This window comes from Atractosteus spatula, chromosome 7 (assembly GCF_055471065.1).
Source record: "Atractosteus spatula isolate fAtrSpa1 chromosome 7, fAtrSpa1.hap1, whole genome shotgun sequence".
NCBI lineage: Eukaryota > Metazoa > Chordata > Actinopteri > Semionotiformes > Lepisosteidae > Atractosteus > Atractosteus spatula.
Genome location: NC_142712.1, coordinates 11,546,241 through 11,561,763, shown reverse-complemented (window position 1 = coordinate 11,561,763; position 15,523 = coordinate 11,546,241). Strand labels below are relative to the sequence as shown.

General features: G+C 36.5%; 1 protein-coding gene across 1 annotated transcript in view; it reads left to right on the top strand.

Moving 5' to 3' along the window:
• grm5b (glutamate receptor, metabotropic 5b) overlaps positions 1-15,523 on the top strand; it is an 88,336-nt gene that overhangs the window by 23,923 nt on the left and 48,890 nt on the right. The window lies entirely within an intron of this gene.

Sequence of the window (15,523 nt, the reverse complement as noted above, 5' to 3'; positions counted from 1 at the left end):
GAGTAAATTAAATGCATGCATCCTGATATCAGAATAATGTTAGTCTTTGTTTTTTTTTCCATTTTTCCCTCTTTGTGCTTACTTACAACAACCTAAAGCGGCCTCATGAGACTTGTGTCGAAGTTTCTCTCCGTACAGGGACATAGAAATGAAAACAAACCAATAAGCTTCAACTACAAGCTACTTTTTTACACATTTTTTTTCATAATTGCAGTTATGTTAGTAACAAAAAGGAGATACCAATGTTTTTATTTAAATACAGTACGTCCTGCTTGTCCAAGAACCATACACAACATTGACAGTATATTACATAGTTAACACCTTGCCTCATACGATGCATAATGTAGGAATCCTGTGGCTGCAGGACAGATTAAATTGCATCTCTTGCAACAGCATTTCTATGAGGAGTTGAAGTAACAGGTTTACTGAGATGCTTTGACAAAGATTGATCCAAGACTTGATTTGTTACGGGGTGTGGTTTTGACACCAGAACAGTGACAGATGATGGTACAATACAGTATGTGAAGAAGTACTGTAGTATGTGAAGAAGCTTTAAATTCAAGATTCTGTAAGAAGACTTTCTCCAGGGTAATACCAGTGGCCACCGTGCCCACAGAGGGCAACTACAGTAGTGCAGTGGAAGAATGGAATTAATCAGACATTTGCCATTTGTTAGTTATGTTGAGCAGATAACATATCTTGATCTTAAAAAATACTCTTATTCCACTTTAGTGTCTTCACCCATGAAATTCTGCAAGGAGGTAGCTCATCCATGTCCTCTCTCTTCTGTCATCACCATCATCATCATCATTGTCCATCGTCCCAAGCGAGAGAAGACATACATTTTTTCATCATAATGACTGAATGGTTGACCAGCCACTTCAGTACATTAAGCCTCTGCAGATCCCAGGGGTACAGCACAGGTACCTTTTTTGTAGATTTTCTTCAACCTATACTGTACGTACTACACAATGCAAGGTTGATAACAATATACAGTATAACAATAATGGTAATACCACCCAATGTAATATTAAGATGTTTGTTTATGTACTTTATTATTTAGATGTAATAATTGCAATAGCTGTCATTCATCATCATCATGGTCGTCATCATCATCATCTTTATGATTAATATTAGTATTAGTAAATTCCCAGATTAGATCATTTTTTAAAATCATGTTTTAAATATGCAGGCTGTTACTCATTTTAAAGGTTTCCTGGTTATGTTGCTCATCTTTTAAATTAGTAGCATTTTTCTTACAGAACATGACCATACATAAGATGGAAAAGAGCCTGCAGATAATGTCCAACATTAGCCTGTTTCTAATGTCCAAAAATCAGCTAGGGTGAAGTAAAATTTTCTGTTTCCTGATTTAGAATGCATTTTAGGGAATAGTACTGTATATAAAGCACACCCATCTGATGTTGTCCTGTTTCTTTTATTTCCTTTACTTCTTGTTTAGCTAACAATGGGTCGTAGGGGCAGCATAGTGGCACAGTGGCTAGCATTGCTTCCTAGAAGTACTGGGGCCCTGGGTTCAATTCCAGATCTGGGGTGCTATCTGCATGAAATTTGCATGTTCTACCCTTGTATGTGTGGGTTTCCTCTGGGTGCTCCAGTTTCCTCCCAGAGATCAAGAACGTACTGGTAGGTTAATGGGCTTCTGGGAAAACTGGTGTGAGTGTGTGCATCTGTGCTTCTGCCTTGAAATGGACTGGCATCCCATCTAGGATATACCCTGCCTTGTACCCATTGCTTTTTGGGATAGGCTCTGGCTCCCCCGTGACCCTGAATTGGAGACGCGGTTAGACAATAGATGGATGTATAGGTATGTAGTACATTATTTAAAACAAAAAGCCTTATTGCTTTTTAATTTTCATGATGCCAAACTACTTCATTGCTGGAACTGAGTATACACTTTTTTTCCATTTCTTAATCTTTAAGTATAAAAAATGTACTTATTTTCATCTTTTTTTTCATTCTGGTAAATGTATTTCGTTTATTAAGAAATGTAATTTTCAGACACTTTGCCAGTTTGAGTTCTGGCCATGTTACTAGCCTCCTCTGACCTGGATTTCCCAGTTGGTGACATATAAATGGACTATGTGCAAAGGCTGTTGACTTCAATCAACTAGGTTATCCATAGCGTGCCACAGAATCATGACCTCTGGGACTTGCTAGGCACCTCTGGGAAAAATAATAATATGCCACTGATTTAGAAACCTCTTTTTTTGCAGAGGGAAAATACCATATATTAGTAACAATTTGTAGAAAGAAGAATATGATGAAATGATTAGTACTTTAGAGTTGAATGGTAATATGGTTATAGAGTTCTTTTCTGTGTTGTTATTCTGTCCTTCACACATTTTCCTTGACTTCATTAGCTCAAGTACATTGTAATCATGGCTTGCCAAACTGGAGCCATAAAAATACAAAGCTCTGACACTGTATGCCATTGATCTTGTTACTATTATATTTTAATCTTCGTGCTGCTAATACTAAATTGGAGAGCAGCTGCTGCCCATAAGGCTTTAAAAGGGAAGTTGAAGTATCAGAATAAATTATAGGGCTGTCCTGGACAGGGCTATTTTTTACCCTTATTTTGCAAGGAGTACAGACAGCTGCTAATAAAGAGCTACTGAAAAGCGAATGGAAAATGTGCTATTCCACAACACTACCATCTTTCATCTTAACAAGGACAGAAATAAGGCAGAAGAACAAATCTATCTTTTTTTACGGTTTGCTCATAGCATCCTGGGTCTGCTATCCAGTAAATATTATTTCAGATAGGTCTAGAAGGAGGCACAGGGTAGCCATTCACAAAATTAAAGAACTTTCCTATTCTGTGTCTCAAGCAAGTTATTAAATGTGGCGTGTGATCTTGTAGTATTCTGACATCCAAGCTGCAAACCTGGTGATTACAAAACATGAAAATTAAAAACTTTATAAATTGGAAACAACAAACTAGTAAGCTGTTTATTCCTCATTGTATCCCTGGCAAAATGAGCAGCAATCTCTTTCACATTCTTTAAATCCATGCTGCTTGGCAATATGTTCTGAAAACAATTGTGGGATTAAAATATTCTATTTTGGAAGTGTAATTAAACTGTTTTCCTACACTGGAGTTCTAAACATTCTTGTTTGAGACCAATAACTAAGTCAATTTTTAATCGATTGAAATGTTTCTTACACAAGAAACTGAGCAATTTTAAATTTGCTCTTCCTTTAATGTTAACGGTCTGAATTGAAAACAGCTCTTTGCAATATCCTTTGAAATATTGAGAATAAAATGAGAATACTTGTGGCCATTTACTGTATGGGTAATAGCTCAGTCTGTTTGAGTCTCTGTAAAAATCCCAGGATTCATTTCCCAAATAAGACTGAAAATAGTTTTAGAATTTAAATTGAACTGAAGACACAGGATTGAAAAATTTGAGTGATATGCAGTCCATGTTTTGCTTAAGTAGTTTTTTTGGAATGTTGAGATATATGATTGTCAGTATAAATTATATAACTTGCTTTGCAGTTTACAAATGAAAAGAGAGTGGGAGCATTTTAATATCAGCAATAAAAAGATATTTATCTTTTTATTACTCAGTTTTGTCACATAATCTAGAAATGTCTTAATCATTTTTTTGCTCTGTCACTAACACCCCTTATTGAGGTGGACAATTTATAGCTTAGCACCTGCAAGTGATTAATCGGGGCAATAAATGTTTAAATGTTTGCCTGTTTGTGACTGACACAAGTTATCATGATTCTGTTATGACTCGGCTATGCTCAAGACACAACTGTGGTGGTGATCAGTTCAGAATCCATGTGTTTTGGTGGTTTCTGATGAAGCCTGAAGGTGGAGGAGTCTAAACTATCCAGAGAATGGCAAGAGTGCAGTGATGAGTGGTAGTTGAAGCCGTAGCTGAGACTGGCAAAGAACTGGTAGTGATGGCAACAGTCACATCAGAAATGGGCTGCTCACTAGCAGTAGATTGACGTTGTTGAAGGGATCAGCATCTGGAGCCGGGCAAGCAAAACATGCATCGTAGAGGCAGTCGACTCAGGGGGGTCTATACTTCAGAGACCGGACCAAACATCCCGGACTGGACTGAGCAGGGCCAAACTGGGGACTGGCTTGTAGCAGACAGGGGTATCTGTTGAAGTCACAGCAAAGGTTGACTGCTGATTGTTAGAGGCTGTAGCTGTCGCTGTGGGATGATGAGGAACTGCCAGCTTGCAGTGGACTGAAGTGGCTGTAGAAGTTGCAGCAACGATGGAGAGACAGTGCAAGCGGCGGCAGACTAGTGTGAGGACTGGAGAGCCTGCATCTAGAGCTGGACAGGACAAGGCACTCATGGTCAGGGCAGTATATCAGTCTATCAGAACCCAGGCTCTCAGGAGCAGGGACCAAGGCAAGTGCACTCATCAGCACAGACTCCAGAAGGTGCTCCGTGTACTGGGCCGAGGAGTGTGCCCACTGAGGATCGGGACCGGGTTTCCAGGAGAGAAAAGGATTCAGGTGATGTGATGCCAGATTGTAGCAGCGGAGGGGATTCAGAACCCGCTGCAGACTGGTAGAGCAGGCTACGCAGGCTGATGCAGTGGCTCGATGCCGACTTGTATCAGACTTGGGTGGTTGTGAAGTGGCAGCAGAGATGCTCTATATAACGGGCCAGTGAAACTGTAGCAGTCGCAGCAGAGCTGGTGAGCCGGCAGAAACCACAGCAGGCTGGTAACGCCGTAAACAACTACAGCATGCTGATGTTCTGACTGGATGCATGTTTGTAGCAGAGTGAGGTGGCTGTGGTCATGGCAGCGGGATGGTGCAGTGGCTGGCTGCTGTCTTGTAGAGGACTGGTGAGGCCACAGAAGTCATGGCAGAGCTAGTGAAGCTGTAAAATCGCAGCAGGCGGGTACAGTTACTTGCTTCCAGCTTGTAGTGGAGCGGTGAGGCTATAGAAGCCGTTGCAGGCTGATGAAGCTGAAGTGATTGCAACAGGCTGGTGGGGGGACTGGCAGCAGTCTTCTAGCAGACCATAAAAGCTGTTGTGATTGCAGTGGGCTGAGGCGGTAGTTGGCTGCTAGCTTGTAGCTTAGACCAGATCTGGGATCCGCTATCCAAAAAGGGGTGCCTTAGCACATCTGAAGAGGAGTGTGGTCAGAGCAATACTGCCAGGGAAAGATCACTGAAGGAGCACATGGAATAAATAGGGAGTGAGTAAATTTAGTGATTGGGTGTTTGATTAGTGTGGAAAAGGGACAGACAGAAAGGCGACCCAACCATGTCCTTGAGCCACAGGATCACCATGATTCCTCGTGGGAATGCTGCAAGCTGCTCCTGGCCCATGGCGTAACAGATTCCCCTCCTTCTATTAGAGCCTCCTGTAATCCCCAGCTCTTTATATGAAACAATTTGCTTCCAAATAACAGCATATATTGTTTTTTATGAAAGAAATGTCCAGGGGTATTTAGGCACGAACAGGAAAAACCTAGTCCATTGTTTTTCAACGGGCATGTTCAACTAAATCAAGACTTATTGTACAACACGGTAAACCATTTACCTGGCTTTAATTGTGAAATCAAACTGACAAGGTTAGTGTTGTGCTGGTTTTATATGTATTGTATATATTGTACTCTATGAACTGTACTTACATGGTACTTTAGCTGTGTTGAATAATAAATACATGCATCCATGCTATCTCATCAGATCAAGAAGTTTTATATATATTTAATAGCTGACATTTCCAGACATCATTTAAACCTATTTTAAGTATATTTTTTATGTTTTGTTGTACATCAATGCTTCTTTGTGTCCATATCAAAGTCTTGTATAGATACAAATCTAAACTTAATTAACAGGAAAACAAATGTGTGCTTCTTTGGAATTAAATCACTGCAACATTTATGGTAAAAGGATCTCAGTACTTTATCAAGCCATCAATATTACCATCAAGGGCCTATTGTGACTGACACCCCTTTCTTTTTTAATCTTGATAACAACCAAAAACCACCACTGATTTGTAAACTTAGGGTAATGTCTGGCTCTTCCCATATCTATTAAAATGATAAAGCAGCTTGCATACTACATTGATCAGCTATGACTGAATTTATAGATGTTAGCAAAGCTACAGAATCTCTGGAGGTCATAGCTGAAGGCAGCAGATAACGTGGATGAAATACTTAAAACCTTTTCTTTTCTACTGGCAACATGCTGCCTTTTGCAGCTGGGATGGAGTAGAAAAGAGGCTGTGAAAGCTGGCAAGAAAGAAATGCTTTTCAACGGCAGTGAAAGCAGAGAAAATTTTGTTTTTCCTTAATTGAAACAGCAAGCTGGAAACCTGATGTTATTGATTATGTTCCCAAAATCCCTGTAGGGCATAAAGAGCAAATACAGAGTTCTGATGAGTAGCAACTACATTAAAAGACTTGTGGAGTACCATACCACAGCAGAAAGAGCTTTTTTTGTCCTTCCTTCCTCGCCTAATTGTTACTGATGGTTGTTTCCTAGACTCATTACAGTTTTGTTAAGAAATATATGCTTTACTCTTCGAGCTTTGTATCTGAGATACACTTGTGTCCCAACTTTGTATCTTCTAACATTGGTACAGTATCTGAGAGTAATTTGTTTGCTTAAGTCTTTGCCAAAGCACCAAATGGGAGCTTTGAGTTTTGTAAGCATGCATTGTTTTTGGTTTATTAGGCAAGTTCTTTGTAGATGCAAAGCTTCAGGACAGCAGTGTATATTTGAACAGGCTGGTCAAATTCTAATAATGACAAAACAGGCCATGGAATATAAAGGAATCAAATACCGAATACTTTGTTGCCTGGCTAAGGAAATGACAGTGCCAGTTGAAGGTCAGCACTGAGGGACTGGAGGGGTGGAGGGACTGGATGCTAAAATAGATGCCTGCAGAGTTTGGAGCATTTATACATAGGAAAGTGGACGTGCAAGATTATAATTTGAGCTCGTCCCCAACATCTGTTAAATAGTAACATTAGGTCTGTCACTAGGAATTGTTACTAGGAATAAGTTTTATTAAATATACTGTATATACATGGAATATATATGTTCATATATAGGACCTGATTTTAGACAGTGTTATTTTAGAGCTGCTCTGACAGGCTTCTGTTATGTATATACTGTATGAATAAACTGAATAAACCAAATTAAAAGTTGAACTATGATCTGTGTAGAATGGCATTTTTAATTTATTTTGACAGTCTTCAGAATTTCTTCAAAAAACTTGAAAAAGTTTCAAAGACAGTTTTCAAAGATCCTTGACATGATCTCATAACTGCCACGGAAAAGTGTTGAAAAGTAGGAGTCTTGCCCTTTGGCCTAATAGACCTTCAATTCATGTGTCATTTTGTTCAAAAAGAAGGGTTATTGAAGGAGAAAGGGGATATGGTGTAACTTTAAGAAGGCTGAGTGGAGGAGGGGATTAAGAATGTTTCGGAACACTGACATCATGAATTTAAATGGTTATTTAAATCACACAATAAGCAAATAGGGCTGTAGCTCTACTCCAGGAAATATTGCAAATCTGGAGCTGGTTTCCATGGAAATGGGCAGTGCATTTGCAAAATAATATGATAATATATTAAAGACTAGGCCTGAACCTTTATTAATGGACTTTGTAATAAACACAATAACAAATAAATAAACCTTTGTTATTTAGATGCATTTAGATGCTAAATAAAATGTCAGTGCTATTGTATGAGTTTTATTGATTGAAATAGTTTGCTTGTACTATATTACTATATTGTAGTAATATTACTATATTGCTATATTGTATGTAATGTATGCATGTTTTGATCTTACTGAATGTTTATGATGATAGTTTATAGGAGGTTGCTTTTATGCGGAAACCAAGAATGCAAAAAGTCTTAAAAGCATTCAAAATGATTAAACTTAAATTTCGTACTTAATTATTTTAATGCAAATTATCTCAAATTATTATGAAATATTTAATATTTTGTTTTTAGATTTAGGTAATACAAGGCAGAGTTCATTAAATGAAAATAGAACTCTTAGTTGAAAGTAAAAATGCAGTTGTGAAACAGCATAAGGATTTATGCAGATTTTTTGTTATTGCATTACTGAGGAAGTGTTGCACCAGAATGCATTTTCTGTATCATGGAGTGTATTGTCTCTACTAATTTAATGTTTTGTTTGTCTGCACAGAATTATGGGTGTAGTTCTTCCTTCTGGCATTTGTTGCAAATCTGCTTATTGTTTACAATAACTGTTTGCACATTTCTTTCTGACTTTCATAGATAAGCCATCCTTGTTGGTTTGACTGACTGAGAAAATGACAAGTATTCACCTACAGCTCTTTAAAATTACTTTCACAATAGGAAACTTATTTAAACTGCAGGGCCCCATAGCTCTGTGGAAATGGTTCCGTTTCCTTGGATATGAGTGTCAGTTAGACTACCAAGAGAGCATAACATGTCAGTCTGCATGAATCTCTGCTCATATCCCCCCAAAAGTCATGGAACGAAAATATATCTGAATCCTGACACTTAGAGCAGTTAAAGTTTACTTCTCTAGTTTTATCTCAGCCTGTATTACTGTTTTTCTCTACTTTTTAATTATTTTTTTTTGCCAACATATGTGGTGCAGTATGTTCTGAAACCATATAAAGTCACACAAAGTATCACATTATTCATTTTGAAAGGCGGTCCTTTGAAAGTAAATGTGATGCACTAATCATGTGCATCATATGTATGAGCACAATGTGTCAGTTACATCACTGAACTTTATGCTGTATTGTATGTTAATAACTGCATGAACCACACACTTCAAAAAATTTAATCAAGTTCTGTTTTGGCTTATTTCAATGTACTTTTAGAACAGCCTCAAATACACTGCATAAACTTACAACTAAAATACTACCCTGGGTAAGACAGTGAGAAATAGACATTAAAGCACACTGTACATTTTAGAATGATTTGATTAAAAAAAACAGATTAAACCATGTTTTATACCTATATTTCTTCTGTTCATCTGAAGATTTACTGGACAGTGCTTTGGAAAAGTATTCAGATCCTTCCTATTAAGAAAATAATGCATACACATTTTTTTTAACTTAATTTTTTAATTAAAAACCTGAATTGCTCAAACTTAAGACTTCCAAGGGCAAGATAGGTTATATTAATTAATAGACTTTCTTATTACTTTTCATTTTAATTAAATAAATATCACTAAAACGGCACCTTGTCTTTTAATGTATCCACACAGTAAGTTCAATTGTTTATCACAGGTTTTATTGACTTTATATTACTGTCTTATTGCTTAGATATTACTTACTGCAATACTATGAGCTGCATGCACCACTACAGGCTCCTACTGAGTTCTAAGAACATTTCAAAAACACTGGTGACCAGTTCCTTACATCTTTAGAAAATCCGCGTTTACCTAGTTTTTGACAACATATGAAATATGTGTAGGGGTATTGACATACTGTAGCCATAAAACAACATATGAGATCAAAGCACTCCAGACACAGCTGTGCGGAGTTCTTTAAAGGTTACTAAGTGCTTTAAAATCCACCCATTCACGTCTATTTTTTGTTTCTCTTTTCTTCTGGTTTTTTATATTTTCTGATATTGTGGAAATCGCTGTACAGCCCCTGATTTAAAACTTGGATATGCTGTGATGGAGTGCGCAATGTACAGAAGTTGACTCTTTAAAACATAATATAACATGTAGTGTAGGATTAAAATATGAATGTCTACTATATATATGAATATTCCAATTAGAATATGTTCTATGAAATAATAATATATGACCTCTTATAAAAAGCAGAAGCATAACGCAAGTTCAGAAATAGTTAAAATGTAGGCCAGATGAGGGAGGATTATTGCATCACTTAGGGAGAATGTTCTTTATCCCTTTAATCATTTTGAGATAAAAAGCTTTGGAATTATGGGTGACTCTACAGGGAGAACTCAGGCTTACAGCTTCCCTTAGTACACAGTTTTCATATTTTTTCTCCTAGATTTAGTTTTCAAATGTGCCATGTGCTTTTATGACATTTATTTGTCCACTTTTACTATCTATACTAAAATACTATCCACTTTCTAATATGAATTACATTCAATATAAACCGGACTTTTTATATTGAAACACGTTGCTATTTGTCTTTATACAACCTTTATTGAAAAATATTAGGCACCCCTCTTTTAAGTTCATTTGAAATGAATAAATAATAAAGCTGTAGCACTGAAACTACATTTTCAATGACGGTTACATCCTCTGGTTCAGATATTCTACAGCATCTACTGTATTCCTTTCTCTGTTTGTCTCTCTGCCTGTACCACACTTTTGGGCCCTAATACAGATGAAACATCCGTCATACAACACAAAGAAGAATTAGAAGTCTATTAAGAATATTGTGATTTTCAATGTTGAAAAAGGGTCAGAGATAATTAAAAATTCACACAAGCCATAATTCATAGCTGTGTACACAAATTCTGTAATCCTGGATTATGTTTCATGTACAGTACGATCCATATAAACCCCACTTTACTGGTCAAAGTATGGCTATACCATGCTGATGAGCCCTGATACTACCTTTTTATTAAAAGGTAATGTCTAAAAACAGTAAAAAATGTAGATTCTAAAGGTATAGGCAACAGTAATAAAATAGCATTGGAATACAGTGGACAGAAATAACAATGGTATATCAAGCATTTCCTGAGTGAAGCTTGTACTGTATGTTCTCTCCCTGTTTGTGTGGGTTTCCTCTGGGTGCTCTAGTTTCCTCCCACAGTCCAAAGGCATACTTGTAAAATATGTAAAATTGGCCATGATGTGAGTGTGTGTGTCTGTGTGTGCCCTACAAAGGACTGACATCTCGTCCTGTGTGTATATCACCTTGTATAAAGCGACTAGAGAATGGATGGAGGGGTCAAGCATTTTTAAGAGAGATACAAGTGGTGGTGTGGTTTGAGATTGTTTATTCCTAATGCTTGTAGATATTAGGTTCCAACACTGGTGACCAAGGATATAGGTAATATATATATATAATACTAAATGTATTTGTTTCTAAAAAAACATTGCAATACTGTAACTATTCAGCCAGTATTAGGCTGTCTAGAAGTAGATTCTGCTCATGAAGCCTTTAATTCCTGTCAGCATTTTCAGTGGTCAGGTTGTTTTGTTCTAATTGTGACCCAGATTTTCCTGCTACAGATTTAAAATTCAAACATGGACCTTGATCTGTCATAAGCTCCATAATTGTAAGCATGCTACTAAGCCTCATCGAAGCACAGAAGTAGAAAGCTGCAGAAAGTATACTTTTAGAACGTGGCGCATAATTTCAACAACAACCTTCCAACTACTGCATACGAGCGATCATGCTATGTGTTGCTATGGCAACATATATGTCAATGGGTTCTATTCATTTTGCACAGTTTAAAATTCACTAAAGTAAGCCAGTGTATAAGCGTGCATTGAATATGAAATGCTTGTGGCATTGCAGAAAAATGTAGAGATATGTAAATAAAAGCCATCATGTGCCTAAACATTTGATTTCAATTTTCTAGATCTCTAATTCTAAAAATATATACTACTCCTTCCAAGTAGGACATGTTCAATTTGACATTCCATTAATAAACCATTAAACCTTTTACTATTATAATCAAATCTTATCAACAAAAGAAGTTTTTGTCTCCTCAGAATGGTGAATATGGCACACCAGAGCACATGAGCATACTGTATGATGGCCCTTGTCCTTGAATTTTAATGACAGAACAAATACCATTGCTCAATGTATTATAGAGGATTTTGTCAGATCAGTCTGTTGTCAATTAAATTCTTTCAAGGAAGCAACTATGAGCAACTACAAAAGAGAAATGCGTTAAGTCTGCAACATTTGCAAATATGGGTAATGTTAAATTATTGCACATCATAACTTGTATTGGAACAAATACAGATTCAGTAGTTTGGTCAAACCCTAATCAAGGCGGAGGAGAGGCTCCATTTCAATAGCGAGCTTTTGGGGTAACTCGGCTGTCGGAAGGGAATGGCTTTGGAAACCCCCCACTTAAATGAGGAATGAAGAGCCGTGCGAGTGAAGATAGGGAGGAGGGTGGAATACAAAAATGAAATATGCTAGTGAGATAGCAAGAAGCACGATATTGATACTAAAAATAAAGACAGTATGTACAGTATGTGTATATTGTAGATATAATGAAGGCTCTTGCCTATCCTTGTCTTATCATTGATTTGTTTCTAGTTTCATCATACTGTGCTGTTACTAACTTGCATTACACTCCTAGCAATAGGATAATATTGCAGAGGACTCTGCCCTACCACATATCCTTTTCACTATAATCACCTTTTAATATACTACCAGAGAGAACGAGGCTATCACTCAAGACTGTAATTCATATTGTCGCTCTTTGTTGAGTTTTTTTCAGCTAAATGAGCATTAATCGACCAGTGTCCTAGGACAAATAATCATAAATCTGTGCAGAGCAGTCTCTTTGAATTGTTCTCCAAGAAGCATTTATTCAATGTGCAGCATAATGAAAGCCATTACAATGTAACCAGAATGTTTACATATAGTGACTCTGCCCTTTGGTCATTCTGGTGCCGAGCAATCCATTTATCTTCTGAATATAAGTTTGTGCAAGTATGGTCAAAATCAAGCCCAGTCACTTAATGAAACAGAATATGTCTGTTCCTTGTCTGAAATTAAAGTAGCTGTAATAATGACATTGCTGATTAGTCAATAGATATTCATTTTTTTCCTGAATACTGCAGACTTTATCTAATATAAGCAGCTTAATTATTCTGGAGAATATTTTTTTTGTTTGATTAATGTTAAACTGTATTTTTAGAGAAATTGTGTCATGGTCTAGAAAATCTGATCTAAAGGGATAGGTTTCTGCTCGTAGGGAATCTAGCAGATTTGTCAAGATGCCAAATGTTATATAGTGTGAAACTGCCCTGGGCTGTTTCAGACAGATTCCAGTGTATGACAGTGATATGAAAATACTTTCATTGTTTTGGCACATCAATTAGTCAAGTACTTCTCAAATAGGAACCCATAGAAACAAAATGAAACTTTTCACCCCAAATTTTCTGAATAGCAGTTCTAAATTAAATTATCGCAAAGCAGTTTGGATGTAATACAAAGATTATGGTTCATATGTTGGCACAGAGATCAGCATTCATTTTTCAAAGTAAAAGTAGCATTACTTTAAATGATAGGGTTTTACATTTTATTTTGTTTCTATATTGGATTTACACTTTTAGCACTTCAGCACCTACCACAATCACAAAAAATTGAAAATGTGGATCATATTAAAACAAACCAACAGTTCGATTAAAACAAAACAAACAGTTAAGGAGTATAATGTGCAAAATGTATCATAGGAGATACCTGTCATGGTTAATTTGCCCATACAAATAGATTCTAAGCAGGATACAATAAAATGTCAATCAAGGGCAGTGATGTTAATTTCTGATTTCATGGTTTTCTACCAGGTCCTTAAGAAAGGAACCTCCTATGTTGTGCTAGTAAAATCTAAAAAAATGTTTAGAGCTCTACCTTTTGCTAGAGTATCTCAGGTTTAGCAGGAGACAAATGGTGACTTTTAGTAATAATCATACTATAAATTTGATATGTGATACCGAGAGTCTTGGTATATAATTCAAGTTAATGTACTCAAAACAATCATACAGTATGTTCTAAACAATCTTAAAATATGTACTGTATATAAGAATAGTGTAAATGTATCACGAAGCATGCCCAGTGTAAAAATTATGTTAATCCATTAATCAACTTTAGAATATTAATGCTATTCTTCTCAGAACTTCTCTTTCATTTTTTTCCTTATGTCCCTAATAAACCATTCTTCCCTTCATATGGCATAGCTGTCACTTAATTGATTGAACTGTGTCTCCAGAGCAGGCTCCCTGCAGCAAAGGGAAAAAAGGAAAGATAGACCATCAATCTCCACGTCTGAGACAGCCCCTGCTCTGCCATTGCTTATCCATGTCAACTTCACTGGAAGCTGCTGGCAGGCTTCACTTTTTAATTTTATTATATGGACTTTACCCTTTAGGGACTGTGACTGTATACACCCACAACTGAGCAAACACCATCATAATGTACTCCACTTCATGGGCTAGCAGAGCCTTTTTTGTAGGCAGAAAATCAAGGGAGTCAGATATAGCCAAACGTAAAAAAAAAGTGATTCTAATGTGATTTCAATCAGCCACCATTGCTTAAATCCTAAAGACGAGGCATCTAGCCACAAAATTTGCGTTTTCTTCTTCAACAAGAGCACAAACCATTTCTGATCCCAACACCTAAGACACATAGGGACTCTCAAGCTTTAATAGAAAAGAACAAGTACAATACATTTGTACCATGCCAAAGGTGTTCAAAACATTTTGATAAAATGCTCACTTTCTTTCACCAATGGTATGACAGTATCAATGAGTCTGAGATTGGTTTGAAGAAAGAGACAAGGTTTTTTACCTCAGGCTTTATTTAATAGTCTGTACAGCTCAACTCCATACTGTGCTTCTGCAATATGGCTCTCTTGAATTTTTCTATTTTAACCCCACTTTTTAATAGGAAAACCACTAGATCGTTTATGGACAAAGCACTACAAATATTAGAGTGACCGATGTTTACGCTTGGGAATGGTTGTAGATTAGATATGACATTTCCTCTCTGATTGGGATAGTTACGTCCTTCCTTTTTTGACAAAAACAATGTAAGTACAACACTTTCAGTTTCTATGGTATTTTGTAGCTGTTATTGCCTAAAATTAATGAATTATTCAACCTAGACAGCACAACAAAGCTTTCACACAAAACAGCCACAAGTGTTAATATAATGAGTCTGCATATTATAAACTCTCTAATTGCATTTTAAAACTATAGCTTCTTTGTTTCTGCATATTCATCTGTAAGTTATTGTCAGAGAGGCACATTTAAGATTTAAATTTCTCTTACAAGTGACATAAATAAATGAGACATTGACTAAATGTGCTTACATGATAGATTTTGAATACATTAAAATGAGAAATTAAAACCAAAACAACACAACATGTAACCACAATAAGGACCCACAGAGAGAATAGAATGCATAATCATCAGGAAGCTAAAATGCAACGTACAATAAACAGGCAGAATCCCCTAAACGGTCTGAGGTTCCCTCTTAAATTTGGAAAAATGGAATTAGAGACTACAGTGTCACCTGTGCATGGCATACCAAGTTCAAACATTTGCTCGTTCACAGTTTAAAATGAATTATACTGTATATTGCTGTATATACTGTATAATGCTACACTAATATTGTAATTATTAATTGTAATTTTTAGCTGCAATTTTATAATACTATAAATCTTCACATTTGTCTTTCAAAATCCAAATGATAAGTATTTTTAGCACAGAGGGGGAGAAAGGTTACATAATTATATGGCAACTCTAGAATCTGCAAACATTTCATACTTATGCGCACTTGTGGAATTATGGGATTTGTGTTGTGTGTAAACTGCT